The sequence below is a fragment of the Talpa europaea genome (assembly GCF_964194135.1).
Source record: "Talpa europaea genome assembly, chromosome: 12".
Classification (NCBI taxonomy): domain Eukaryota; kingdom Metazoa; phylum Chordata; class Mammalia; order Eulipotyphla; family Talpidae; genus Talpa; species Talpa europaea.
The window spans coordinates 5,489,651-5,501,948 of NC_140079.1; the positions used below are offsets into that span (position 1 = coordinate 5,489,651).

A 12,298-nucleotide genomic window follows, 5' to 3' on the forward strand; every position below is an offset into this window, starting at 1 on the left:
TATCGCATCAAGGGCCAAAGGCACTTGCAATTCTGCCTATGGTTGCATACTGTTTTATCACTGAGGGACAGAACTGGTGGAGCTGGTACAAAAACTGCTATCATATAAAATCAACCCCTGCTTCAATGTGAGGTTCCTATTCCTAAGAAACCCTGGAACACACCTCTCTCTGACTCCTGTGTCAGCCATCCCACCCACCCGGGTTCTTCCATAGCCCCCCAAACTCCCTCCCACCACAGCCCATGTCCTGGATTCTCCAGTCCCCCCTACACTATGTCATTCTCTGAAACTCAGATCCACCACAGATCAATCAAAATCGGTCACGCCCCTCTCCCTCATGGGTCTTCCAAGGTGGGAAATAGGCCAAAAAGGAGTGGCAGTGGGGGGAGGGGGAAGCAGTGACTCTGCAGTTGGTCTTCAGACGTAGAAGCTAAAATGATTTGGTGTCTGGGAAGATGAATCCCTGACTAACTCCTAGTACACAATAAATAATGCTTAGTCTGCTTTGGATGGAAAGATAAGTAAAACCTGGAGGAAACCTGAGGATGGAGCACCATTGTTTTACATCTTTTTTCACAAGGTAGGATTTCTCCCCTGAGGTGTGGCCACTGTAGCTCTCCCGCCCCCAAAGCACCCAGAGTCCTCTACGTAGTCCACTGTGCTCCCCTCCCTCACCACTCTCCTCCCTGCCTCCCTCTTCCCCTCCCCACTTGGATGCCTAAAATCTACACTCAGTTTTCATGAGTTGGTTTTAGTTTTGTCTTTCTTTGATGCTTTCTTTGGCTTCTCTCACCCATGTTCTCTGCCTCTTTCAAGATTCGCCTTCCATGTCCCCCCAGTTCCTGGTGCAAGTCCAAGGCTGAGAAGCAACTGTGGCTTCTTCACGTGTCTCTCTGCTCCACATGCCTCTGCCAGGGCTTCTTCCTTCCTCTCCCTTCCAGCATATTCCTCTCTGCCCATCTCTCTCCAATTCTTCTCTTTCCTCCTCCTCTGCTTCTTCCACTTCTTCCTCTCTAGCATTTCTCTCAGTCTTTTCTAACTTCCAGTACCTGCCCTTCCTTAGGGTGAGGCAGGGAACCTGGAACGTCCCCTTTCTCTGGAGAGTGTCTGTTACAATTACACAAGCTTTTACCACTTTATGACATGAATCTTATCCAGAGATAGTCTATATAGGATATTTTGAATACATTATATTTATCACTCTTTCTTTTGATCTCTTAAATGTCTCTTTGTTTTCTTATCAACCCATCCCTAATTCATCCCCCTTTTCGGTAGATCCAGATGCATGAAACAATTTAGCAGTTTCAGTTGCTGCTTGGGAAAATCTCTCTTGGGTTTGTACATACACATACGTGGACAAATACACATTATATCAAGAAGAATGAAAAAAAATAATGCTTATCTTTGGTCAAAAGAAGCAGGAGACAGTACCAGAGTGAGAACATTTCACTGACTTTGTCCCTGTTTTTGAAGTTTCCCTATGTCAATGTATGACATAACCTCCCGCCCCCAACAAATCTTAAAATAGCATCCCAGCCTTCTGGATTGGGACAGCAAATTGAAAAGAAACGATACCTTTGCTAAATGAAATTAAGAATAGCAAACATGCACCAAATAAGGACGTGTTCTTCTCTCGGGGTGTGCAACGCTGTGCGATCCAACCACCACTCGATCCAAGGACCAGCAAGGCCCCGCCCCCGAGCCAAGCTCCTCCCAGGGCCCCGCCCCCTAGCCAAGCTCCTCCCAGGGCCCCGCCCCCTAGCCAAGCTCCTCCCAGGGACACGCCCCCGAGCCAAGCCCCTCCCAGGGACACGCCCCCGAGCCAAGCTCCTCCCAGGGCCCCGCCCCCAGCCCCGCCCCGGAACTGTCTCGTTCGGCGCGGCCCCCCCTCAGCCCCTCCCGTGATTGGTCCCCGCGCCCAGAGCCCGCCCCCCGGGGAGGTGCCGCGCGGGCCCGGCCCCGCCCCCAGAGCGGGTCCCCGTCCCTGGTGCTGACCCGGCGCGGCGACCGGCCCCGGACTCGCCCGCTGAGCCGGCGCTTCCCGCGCGGGGGGCCCGCGCCGCCCCGGCCCCGCTCTCCCGGACGGCGCGCCCGCACCGGAAATGGCGCGCGGGGGCCGGAAGCGGAAGGGCGGGCGGCGCTGCGGGAGCGGCCGCGGGCGGCGGGCGGCCCGGCGCGCACGGGCCTCGCGTGGCCGGGATTCCCGCGGTACGTACGCCGTCCGCGCGCGGGGGGCCGCCCGGCGGGGCCGGGGGTGCGGGAGCCGCGAACCGCCTGCCCCGCTGTCGGGGGCCCGGCCCGGCCCTCGGCGCGCGCACGCGGTGCTTGCAGCAGCCCTGGCACCGCCGGCCCTTCCTCGGGGCGCCGCCCGGACCCCGGGCCCCGCGCGCCCCTGGGCCGGCGGCGGTCTCTGGAGGCGTTGTTTCAGGTGTCAATGGGGGGCCCTTGGTACCCCGTGGTGGGCGGGGGGAGGGCGCCGGGGATGCTGCTGGTTTCTAAATACTCTTCGACGGCTGAACAGCCCCCCACAACAAAGCTTTCCCCGGAGCGCCGCGCGTGGGAAATCCCTAATCTTAGGGCCTTAACGGCTCTGAGCCCTGAATCAACTGGAAATCGCTAAAAAGTTAGCTGAGTCACGTGGGCTCCCAGACGACACCGTGTTTGCATTGCTGGGAATCGCTCCCCAAGCCCTGTCTACACGCCCGCATCGCTGGGCCGGTTCTCCCGAGCAGAGGGCTGCATGGACATGGGGTAAATCCAGTGGCCGCCCACGGGGCACGGTCAGTCGGTGCATCCAAAAGAAAAAAGATGGTGAGGGGGATGCGCTTACTGTTCAGCAGCTATACCACCCCCTACAGAAGGCCTCAAAGCAGCCTCTGTGCCTCTTTTCCCCCACAGACAAGCAAGGCACCTCTGAAGCTCAAGTTTGTGTTGAAACCAGCTTCGCCTGTTCCCACTGACCCGGATTACCGGGGGATCAGGTGAGCTCCCTGGGGAACTGACCACAGCCGGCTCCAGCAGCCTTCCCTGTGCAGATTCCCTGCTGGTGGCCCTTCTTGAGTTCAATTTGTAAACACAAGGAGCCAAGACTAGGGAGGGTCTCATAAGAAAAGTTATTTTTACTGCACTGATTATATTCAAGGGGAAAAGACCAGTGTGTATGGTTATATAGTGTAAACAAGTACATTAAGCAAACCACTAAGTATGTGTAACAGAGAAATGAAATTTCCTTGCATTCTAAGTAGCAAAATTTCGGGACTTTACCCACTCGAGACTAGCAGGGCTTCTCAGGAACATTTCTCAGGCCCATGAGATTTGGCTTCTAAAGCCTTTCAAATTCTCCATTAAGATTCAAAATACAGGGACAGCAGGGGAAGAGTGACTTGAACTGCTTTATCCTAGTAACAGAAATTTTAAATTGAATTGGCCATTCAGATATGTTTTGAACAAGTGAATTTTTTTCCCTAATGGGATTTAAAATCCTTTGGAGGAATATTCAACGGCTTGAAGGATAAGGCACCAGTTCCCAAAATAATTGTTCTCTATACTGTATCTTCTAATAGAAATGAACTTTGCTCCTTAAAACTTCTCTGAAATAATAGTCTGGTGACTTATATTGCAGAAAATCACATTAAATAGTTTTATATTTATTTAATCATTTGGGTTCAATAAATTGTGTGTGTGTGCCTTTTTCATTCTAGCTTTCCTGTAATATTCTTAAGGAGAATGTTTGCTTGTCATGCAAACATAGATTATTCTTGGAGTGTACATCTCATGGTTTACCAGCTGCCCTCACCTATTTAAGACCTAAACCACTTGTCGCCATTTCAGATGAATAAATGAAAAGCATAATTGGAGATTTGTCTTCTCAGCTGCTCTAGCCACATCCTAGAGCTCGTCACCAGGTGTGGCTGGCAGGTCCTGTACTGGACAGAGCGGAATTACAAGTGTTCCTGGCACCTCTGAGAGTTCTAAATGGACAACACTTGAAGGAAGAGGCTCAGAACAGTTAGGCAATGACAGAACCTGGAGTGGCCTGGGGACGTGTGTGCCCAGTGTAGCATGGGGGCGCAGGGCCTAGAGTTGAAAAACTCACACTGCTCCTCCTCCTGGCCTCTGATGTGTCTGGGTGTGGAGAGCCTGGAGGCTAAAAGAACGGCAGGAGCCAGGTGCCACCGCCCCCAGGGATGTGGCAGGGACTGTGACTGTGACATCCCTGAGGCAGGGAAAAATGTGCTTGGCGAACAATGAGACTGAGGGGATCAGGTGGGCTGGAGCAGTGATGTCCCTTGTAATCGTCCATGCAGGGGCAGGTGGGATTTGCCAAGTGTAGCCCCGAGTTTATCGCCAATAAAGCAGAACAGAAGGCCGGGGTCAAAAACACTGTATTTTGCTGGAGGGCACGGTAGGCTGAGGTAGCCTTGTCCTCTTAGAGAGGCCGTGGAAACTTCCTGTTGTTCCATTTCTTCCAGAGCCCTGTGCAGCGTGCACCAGGAGGAAGAGGAGTGACCCGGTCCTCACACTGTTGTTCAGGAAAACCTGCTCCCCCTCACAGGATGGCAGCTGTTGTTCTGTCCCCCGCTTACGGTCAGTTGCGGGGCCCTCTATGTCCAGACTTTCAGGGCTTTTGCTGTGCAGAGTGGGTCAGGGCAGGGAACTGAGCAGGCGGGACAGGAGAGGAATCGCCTATGAGGGGCGTGTACACGGGTGTTCGGGGTGTGCCTCTAACAAGTCCCAAAAAATTGATGAAGAAGATAATAGTCTTAGAGAAAGGTGTACAACTTTTAGTGTTTTATAAGGGACTAGAATATTCCCAAACTAAATAGAATGTTGAAGACTCTGAAAAAAATAAACTTAACACTTGTACTTCATTTTGTAAAGTTGTTACAATAATAATAATTCCCTCAAATTTCAGCTTCTTCATCTAAAGTGGGACTAGTAAGCTCTTCCTTGAGAGCAGGGAGCCCCATTTTCTAGCCCGCAGAGAAACAGGGCTCTCCTCTGGCTTCCCGTGCAAGCCGCGGGGGCCGGGCCCGGGTATTTGTGTGTGAGGTATGGCCCGTCGCGAGTGGGTGGGGAAACTCAGATCTGTGGGTGCTGGAACAGAGCACCCCAGGGTTCTTACAACTCTTGTGTTCTCCAGCTCAGTCTTCCCTTTACCCATCCTCTCGAGATGGATGCCCAGAGGAGGAGGGGGCTGGTGGCTTCCTGACAAGCTGGGTACAGGTGAGTTGGCTCCATTATCTTCTGTGACCTGGAGCCTTGCAGCTAAACCCGGTCTTTGGGCATCGGGGTGGGGCGAGGGGCTGCCCAGAGAGTGGCACAGTGTGTGACATTACCCACATCTGCAAGCTTCCTCCAGAGCCTTCGTTGACATGTGTTCTGCTGAGGGTTTTCGGGGGACGATAAGAAAAACGTGACTGTGTCCCAGACTCCATTTTTGTTGGCCGTTGGGAAGTCGTTAATGTACCAGATGCTGCTCTGATTTCAACAGTGCCCAGCACTGCTCGGTCTTGGCGGCGGGGGAATTTCTTGGTGGCAAGAAAACCACCTGTGTGGTAGCGGTGCCTCTAGCCTTCCGAGGGGCACAGTAGGCCAGAGGTGAGCTCTGAGGGCCGAGCCCAGAGCGCTGCCTGGACGCCCTGAGCTCTAGGTTCAGCACCCCTTCTTTGGCCGTCAGTCCCGTTTCCTCCCAGCGTGGGCGGGGGTGGGGGTGGCCCCTGGCTGAGTCACGATGTCGGCCACGGTTTAGGGCCTGGTGACCTTCGAGGATGTGGCTGTGGAGTTCACCCAGGAGGAGTGGGCACTGCTGGCCCCATCTCAGAGGATGCTGTACAGAGACGTGATGCTGGAGACCTGCCGGCACCTGGCCTCGCTCGGTAAGCCTGCCCGCGCCTGTGCGCCTGTGGCGGCCGGAAACCAAGCGTTTTCTTTTTCGTGTCACCGAGGTAGTGTTCACATGACACAAATGCACCCTTTTAAAGAGTACAATTAAGTGACTTTTGATATATTCACCATGTTGTACAACCATCAACACTTCTTTCTGAATATTGTCATCACCTCTAAAAAAAACCCACTGAGGGCTCAATACCCCTCGCTGCCTCGCGCGCCGCCCCCCAGATACCCTTTCGGTCTCCATGGGTTTCCCTGTTCAGAACATCCCAAGTCCGTGCGATCATAAAACTCCAGTGGGCTCGTTTGTGTCCGCCTGCTCTCCGGCCACATACTGTTTTAAAGGTTTAGCCATGTTGTCGCGTGTACCAGTGCGTGTCCACGACTGAATGTATTCCACTGCGCGGATATATCTCATTTTGTTTATCTGCTCATTGGCTGACAAACATTTGGATGGTTTCCACTTAGAGGTGATTTTTAAAAATGCCGCTGTGAGTATTTGTGTACAGGGTTAAATAACTGTTTTCAATTCTGTGTATATATCTAGGAGTAGAATGCTAGGTCACGTGATATTTCCATGTTTAAATTTTTGAGAAACTGCCAGACTGTTTTCCATATCAGCTAAACCATTTCACACCTGTCACCAGTGTATGAGGGGTCCAGTTACTTCTCTTCTTCCGCCAGCTTTTGTTTCTTGACAGTTTTCATCCTCGTAGGTACTAAATGGCATCTCGCTTTGATTTGAGTTTCCCGAGTGACCCTGAGCATTTTTCATGTGCTTGATGAGTATCTGTGCGTCTTTTGTAGAGTATCTAGTCCTTTGACCTTTTTTAATTGGTCTATCTTTTTGTTCATGGGTTGTAAAAATTCCTTACATATTCTGAGTACAAGACTCTTACCCAAAATATGATTGTGAATAATTCCTCTCCTTCTGTGGTATTGCATAAGGCTTGGAGTCCGGGCTCCAGACCCCAAGTGGGATCTTAGTTCCTGTCTTGGCAAGGAAAGGACTCAGCGTCGAGACCAGAGTTAGGCAGAAAAGCAAGAGATTTGTTGTCAGAGCAGAAGGACAGGAAAGCTCTCTGACTAGAGAGGGGTCCCGAGTACATAACCGCTGAGGGGCAAGAAGCAGGTGTTTATATGGGTGTAGGAAGCAGGCAAGGAGTGGGGGGGGTCCAGCTTAGGGTGTCCCGGTATTGTGTCTTTTGCTGGTTGGTTGAGGCCCATGGGGCCTCCCAGGGGACCAAGGCCCACCAAGTCCCCCAGGCTGCTGGACTCGTATTCCTGGAACATGCTTGGTCCACTGCTTTGGCATCATGTTGCCGTGTTAGGGTTCTGAACACGCGAGCCTTTCCCAGGTTTGGGGGCACCCTGACTCCAGCTGTTTCTCATTCAGTTTGATAAGTGGTCTTGGGGCGGGCAAACGGGCTTGGGGCACCCTGGTCCTAATGGCCTGCCCACCGCCATGTCCTCACCTCCCCAGTGTCTTGTCAGTGTCTGGCTGTGCCCACTGAGACACCGAGGTTTTAATTTTTGTGAATTCCAGTTTCTCTATTATTTATCTTGTTTTGTTTGCTTTTACCTGATACTTTGATAGGTTCTTATGATCCTGTGTATTTCTGTAAGTATCCATTGTAATTTCACCTCATTCATTTCCATTCTGTTAACTTGGGTTTTCTCTTTTCTTTGTGGCCATATCCAATGGCTTGTCAGTTTTATTTTTCAATCAATTTTTGGTTTCACTGATCTTTTGGACTGTCTTTTGGTTTTCTATCTAATTCATTTCACATCTGATTTTTCTTCTATTTCCTCTAAGTGTAAGTTCAGATTGGTATTTGAGATTTTTGTTATTTCTTGAGGTAGACTAATGTTGTTGTAAACTTACCTCTTGGTACTGCTCCTGTTGTGTGCCACAAATTCTAGTTATTTTCATTTTCTCCATATGTTGTTTTTTTTTTAATTTCTCCTTTGATTTCCATGTTGACCTGATGTTTTTTAATAGCATGTTGTTTAGTGTCCACATATTTCTAAAATTTTTTTCTAGCTTTCTGTGGTTGGTTTCCAGATTCTGCCTAAACTTGTGATCAAAAAAGATGCCTGATATGATTTCAATCTATAGATTTATTGTGACTTGTCCCAATATATAGGGTTTAGTCTTGAGAAAGTTCCATGTGCAATTGAGAGGAATGGGTACTGTGGAGGGTTTTTGTTTTGTTTTGTTACTAAAATGCTCTGTATATATGGAGGCCTTCAGAACTCTTTCATAAGCACTTCTGTTCCTGATCTGTGCTGGGTTTAGTCAGACAGTGATAAATGAGATAGGCATGTCTATCCTCATGGATGTTTTATCTGTTGCCTTCCCAATGAAATGATTGTCTTTTCTTTACCTCAGCTTTGTATTCTCCATGGTTAAAGCTTTAGGACTTCTGAAGTACGTGTTTAAACTTGGCCATGGGACTTGAAACTCTTTATGCCCTGTCACCTGGATGTTTTGTGAGGATACTTGTGTTTTTTGTTCTTTGAGAATGAGTATGTCCACTAAAATCTAGGTGTAGTTATTCCACAGCTGTAAAAATCATACTTCCCCATCTGCAGAATTGTTGGCTCCAGTTTAATGCAGTTGCTGGTCACCTGCACGACTGCACCAAACATATGTCTTTTCTCCATGAATTAGGGTGTCGCGTTGATAAACCCAGTCTGCTCTCCCAGTGGGAACAGGAGGGCAAGATGCCGGCAGAGGAGCGAGAAGCTCTTCCAGGCGCACATCCAGGTGAGCACTGCAGCCACAGTCCATGTGAGGACTGACTGCTGCCAGCGAGTCCTGGTGCTGGAGAGTGTTACTGAGGAAAGGTGGATTGGGCAAAAATGTCCCTTTTTTTACACAGATGGCCAAGAACATTTGGTATGAACTTAAGTCCTGCATATGCTGTGCTCTTTGTCCAGTTCAACTTTGCATTCCTGTTAGTTCTTTTGTAAACCTCTGATCAATGTTAATTGTCTCAGGGTCGTTTTATAGTACCTACATGTGTGTATTGAGCTTCTTTGCATTGCAAAGTTCCTCCTAAAAAAACCTAATCCCTCAGAGTCTTGCCTTTACTCATGTGTGCACTTCACTATATTTTTCTCCATCCACTTACATTTACTTTCAATTTGTTTCAGATTTGGACACTGTAATTAAAGCCCAATGGCTGACTCCTAAGAAGCATGTTTTGAGAAAAGAACACTCTAATGGTGTGAAAGCGGTAAGACTCAACTGGGTGATTTCTGGGTTTTCACAGTAGGAAAATTCCTTAAGTTAGAAAAGCCACAAAGTAATCAAGATATACATTAAAGAGAAGTGTCATTTGCACATGAGAAAATAGTGTTTCTGGAGAGATACTGTGAAACTACTGTAAATTTGGAGGAAAAATAGACATTAAAGGTGTGTTTCCACAAGTAAATATTTCCTTAGATGTGACTCAGATATTGAGTTTATGTTTGAAACATAAAGTGATTTTAAATGTTTCAGAAAATGCTCTGTGACTATGATAAGGACTTGTGGCAAAGCGTCTTTTATCTTTTTAAATTTATAAGTGATCAAACTGAGTAGAAAGCATGCACAGGTACTGAAAATAATCAAGGCATCAATTATAATAATGGAACAGAATTCTGGTAGAGAATGTATGAGATAGCTTTAAATGTTAAAATTTTACAAATTATAGTTATATTGCTTTCTTAATCAACAGGAAAGGAATCACCTTGGAGTGAAACTCAATGAATGTAATCAGTGTTTTAAAGTCTTCAGCACAAAATCTAACCTTACTCAGCACAAGAGAATTCACACTGGAGAAAAACCCTATGACTGTAACCAGTGTGGAAAGTCCTTCAGCAGTAGGTCTTACCTGACGATCCATAAGAGAATACATAATGGGGAGAAACCCTATGAATGCAACGACTGTGGGAAAGCCTTCAACGACCCCTCCTCTCTGCGACTGCATGTGAGAATTCACACTGGGGAAAAGCCTTACGAATGTAACCAGTGTTTTCACGTCTTCCGCACTAGTTGTAACCTCAAAAGCCACAAGAGAATTCATACACGAGAGAATCACCACGAATGTAATCAGTGTGGGAAGGCCTTCAGCACGAGGTCCTCCCTGACTGGACACAATAGCATTCACACAGGAGAGAAACCTTACGAATGCCCCGATTGTGGAAAGACCTTTAGGAAGAGCTCATATCTGACTCAGCATATGAGAACTCACACTGGAGAAAAACCCTACGAGTGTAATCAGTGCGGAAAATCCTTTAGCAGTAGCTTTTCTCTCACTGTGCACAAGAGAATTCATACTGGAGAGAAACCCTATGAGTGCAGTAATTGTGGGAAGGCTTTTAATAATCTCTCAGCTGTTAAGAAACATGTGAGAACACACACTGGAGAAAAACCCTATGAATGTAATCAGTGTGGAAAATCATTCACCACTAACTCTTACCTTTCAGTGCACAAGAGAATACATAATAGGTGGATATGAATATAGTCACTGGGATAGCACTCACTGACTTCTTATTTCCAGACCGCTTGTAACTCACCATTGATGTGTGAACTCTGTTGCTGCGTAATAAATTTTCCTCCAAAACATTGTTTCATCAAACAACAGCATTCATTGATATTATCTCACAACTTATCTAAGTCAGGAATTTGGAAACATCTGTGTAGTTCTGGCTCAGGATATCTCATGAGGATGCATTCAAGATGTCACAGGAGCTACAATCTGAGTTTTTACTGCAGAAGAGTCTACTTCCAGAATTGTTCACTGGGGTCTCTTAGTCCCAATTGTTGGCAAGGAACCTTCATTTCTTCACCAGGTGGAACTCTCCATAGGCCTAAGTAGCTGTATGACACAGCAGCAGGTTCCCACAAAATCATTTGGTGTGAGGGAGAGCTAATATGTCAGGAAGACTTGCTGTCACTTATGCCATACTTACTGGTCTCACAGACCTATCTTGATAAAATGTGGGGGAGCCTGCACAGATTATGTGTACACAAAGAGATCACTGGAAACCACAGGACGCTTGCCGTGGAATTATAAAAGACCTTTGGTGTATTCAGAGTGAAGTGGCATCAGAAACGCATCTGAATCCACTCTGGAGAAAAACCTCGTGAGAACAATCTGGTAAGCTTTCAGCTCGAGCTCGCCCAGATGTGCAGCGCAGGTTGTATATTGTGAGAAACATGGGGAACATGGTGGCTGTAGGAAAATGTCAGTGACCTCTCTAGGGAGTCATGTGACAACACGCTAAGGGGAAAACGGACTATCATCAGAATGCAAAAGCTTTTAGGGACACTCAGCCCTTAGAAAACACATGAGGAAGCCACTCCGGAGGAAGCCTGAGGAACGCAGGAAACCCTACAGCATCAAGCATTTATATTCCTGAGCGGAAGATGGTGAGAAACTCTGAAGGTCATCACTGTGGGAAAACCTTGGATGTTTCCTCAAATTTCAAGAGCTGGGAAGATTTATTCTGGAGGAAAAATCCCCATTAGTTGTGATCAGTATTGGAAAGATTTCCATTTTTCCACATTCTTGGGAGCCTGTGAGTACTCACTGCGAAGAAATGCGTGACTATAAAGAAAGAAGAATGCCTCGAGGGATACCTCTTAACACTAGGGAAATAGATTCTCCCTGGCTGCACGACCTGTCAGTGCATTCTCACTGGGAAGTCCCAGTGATTCCTGTATTTGTTGAAATGTGAGGACTCACACAAGGGGAGCCCTAGGGATGGAATCACTGTGGCGATTCCTCAGCTCTTCGTTGCGTGGCCACCAAGTCCTATAGAGTCTAAAGTGTTCTGAGTGGGGGTTCCGTTTGTCACTGTCTCATCCCTTGGCTGGGCCACTCCTGAATTTTAAGTCTTTTTGTTTTAGTATAAGCATTTATATCTATAACTGTACACTAAAATAAACCATAAATTATGTCCCATGGTTTTGTATATATTGTCATTTACCCTAAAATATTAATATGTATAGTAAAAAAATGTATTTCTGAACCTTCTGAGTTGATTTAGTCTCATGGTGGAAATTAGACTTTATTTGCTGTATGCCTTTTTCTTTTTTTTATTAAAGAGTTATTTTTATTTATGCATATAAGAACTGGGGTGTAGGCCAGAGGTCCAGGGGGTAAGAGGATTCACCAGAGACAGAGTGGGGAGCAGAACAGGCAGATCTACTGAAATACACTGCTGAGGAGAGCAGCCGGTAAAACAGGAGAAGTCTGCTGTGCCTTGTGGGTCAGCTCCCTGGTAGGGGATCGAACTCAGGCCACTATGGGGGTAGCACTGAGACTTAACCTGTAGGCCACCAGGGAGGCCCCACTACATACCTTTTTTCTAATATAATGGCATTTTTGTCAAGTAAATGGACTTTATGATG

The 12,298-nt window shown here is 47.7% G+C and overlaps 1 protein-coding gene across 1 annotated transcript in view; it reads left to right on the top strand.

Moving 5' to 3' along the window:
- The window catches only part of LOC311182543 (olfactory receptor 7G3-like), a gene marked incomplete at both ends in the record, with an annotated part of 735,701 nt that overhangs the window by 333,537 nt on the left and 389,866 nt on the right, over positions 1 to 12,298 (top strand). The gene's annotated exons all lie outside the window — the stretch shown is intronic.